This window comes from Mus pahari, chromosome 7 (genome assembly GCF_900095145.1).
Source record: "Mus pahari chromosome 7, PAHARI_EIJ_v1.1, whole genome shotgun sequence".
NCBI classification, from domain to species: Eukaryota; Metazoa; Chordata; class Mammalia; order Rodentia; family Muridae; genus Mus; species Mus pahari.
The window spans coordinates 94,647,382-94,649,938 of NC_034596.1; the positions used below are offsets into that span (position 1 = coordinate 94,647,382).

At 46.0% G+C, this 2,557-nt stretch overlaps 1 protein-coding gene across 2 annotated transcripts in view; it reads right to left on the bottom strand.

The window, feature by feature from the left end:
• Nrde2 (NRDE-2, necessary for RNA interference, domain containing) overlaps nucleotides 1-2,557 on the bottom strand; it is a 34,992-nt gene that overhangs the window by 21,614 nt on the left and 10,821 nt on the right. The window lies entirely within an intron of this gene.

Consider the following 2,557-nt stretch of genomic DNA (forward strand, 5'->3'; position numbering starts at 1 on the left):
AGCACACAGCAATGACGGGAAACACACCCAGGTACACAGAAGCACACAGCAATGACGGGAAACACACCCAGGTACACAGAACCACACAAGCAATGACGGGAAACACACCCAGGTACACAGAACCACACAAGCAATGACGGGAAGAGGGCTTTCGCTATGGGAAGGGCTTGAAAATGAAGCAAAACCTGCAACCACGAAATTACACTTTACCAAGGAAAGAGGCCATGCTAGTGAGTGTCCTGAAGGATCCAGTCACTCCTTTTGAATACTTACACTTCAGCCAGGACAGCCTACCCAGTCCTGGCTACTCAGGAGGCTAAGGCAGGAAGAGCGTCAGCTCAGGGCAACTTAGTGAAATGCTACTTTAAAACAAACAAAAAATACAAAAAGAGAAGGAGATTCAGCTTAGTGGTCCTATGAAGTACACCCAGAAAAAATAAACAAGCAAACATATAAAGATATTTAAATGCCTTATAACTAATTCTTAGTTGCTTTATTATTGAAAAGAGACACCATGACCAAGGCAACTTATAGAAGGAAGGGTTTACTGGGGGCTGGCTTACAGTTCCAGAGAGTTAGAGTCCATGACCATCACAGCAGGGAGCATGGCATTGGGGCAGTAGCTGAGACATCACATCGTGAGACAACCACCATGAGTCAGAGAGAGCTATCTAGGCCTGGCATGGGCTTCTGAAACTCAAAGCACACCCCAGGGGCACACTCCTCCCACACAGCCACTCCTTCTAACCCTCCCCAAACAGCTTCACCACCTGGGGACCAAGTACTCAAATATGAGCCTGTGGAGGCCATTCTCTTTCAAAGACCACAACCACAACTGCAAACAAATTTCCAAAACAGGGTTTGTTAGAAAACCATTCCTGCTCTAAGACACTCTAGGGGCACGACCACACAGCCAAAGGCAACAAGCCTTTACATGAAAGTGCACTGCCCTTGCCTCACATGACTTACAGTAAAATCTTACAGTACAGTTTTATTACAAGTGAGTACTTCCAAGAAAAGAAGGGCCATGACTCTGTCTTGCTGCATCCAATGTCACTTTGGCATGGTCTCAGAGTCTTCACCTGGGCTATATGGACATGGGTGCCTCCAACAGAAAGGGCAGAAGCATGAGAGCTTCCTGCAGGAGCCTGACTTGTCTCTGGGAAGCTATGTATGGACTGGCAGAGGTTCAGCCCAGACGCAGATGGCTGGAGCCACCTCCCTGTGTGAAGAGAGTAAGGGAAGGTTTTCTGGCTGCTAACATTTTCCCCCTCTGAAGACATGAGTTCGCAAAGCTACAGACTGTTTTGTAGCTCTGCCCAGATACAGTTAAAGATTCTGGAGACTTCTAGATCCCTCTTGGCAGGGAACATAAGAGAATGGTATTTCAGGGACACAAAATAGCTACTCACTAAATAATTGTTGAATGGCAAGCCTTGGGTTGAAACATATTAAAGAAAATTACAAGTGCCTGCAGAACAGCTGTGGATTTCTCTACCTACCCCTACGGAGCAAGGGAAGGCAGGTAAGGCTGCCGGAAATGAGCAAAAGCATCCACAAAGGAAGGAACCTCAACCCCAAAGAGCAGCCAGCAGGGCGGCCACAAAGAGCCTCTGGGGAGCACATAGGCACTCAGCTCTCCCTGGTGAGAAGTGAACTCAGAGAGAGGATGTGTTCTCAGTGCACACAAGCTGCTGCCTCCTCCTGAGCAGCTCAAGAGCTCACTCAGGAAACAAAGGTCAATTAGTGGCTAACACCTCTAGGGATTTGTCCCTCAATGCCCTCAAGTGGAGTCCCACCTGCTATGCTACCCTCCATGAACCCACTTTCCTGACATCACGGAAAGACTCTTTCACAACTCACTAATATCTTAGTCCTTGCTGTGTGGCAACAAACACTTCTTCCAGCTCAGCTTTCCCAGGGTCAGAGGAAAGAAGTTATCAAGAAAACAGAAGAGAAACATTAGACCAATCTATTTCATCTTTAAAAAAATTATCCAACACAATGACCTAAAAAAGCTATGTGGGAGATGGGTAGATACCGCAGTGAGTGAAATGCTTGCTTAGAAAGCATGGAGCCCAACCTCAGATCCCACATAAGAAGACAGGCAGCTTTAACTCATTTTCTACCCACTCTAGGAAAGGAGAAATAAAAGTGTCCAAAACTACAACACAGTAGCTCATTTTAAAGGCATTAAAGTTTTAAAGACTGCTAAAAAGTAACAGAGGCTGGAGATGGCTCAGGGGTTAAGAGCACCGACTATTCTTGCAGAGAACCTGGGTTTGGTTCTCAATATCACAAATGTCTATTACTCCAGTTCCACGGGATCCGATGACCTCTTCTGGCCTCCACAGTCACCAGACATGCGTGTGATGCACATACACAAATACAGGCAAAATACTTAAGTACATAAAGGTAAAATAAATAAATCTTTAAAAGCAAGTACAGGGAGTACTAGTAAAACAAATCAGCCAACACAAAGATGGGTGGTGCCTAAAGAACACCTAATGCAGACCTCTGTCCACACACACACACACACACACACACACACACACAC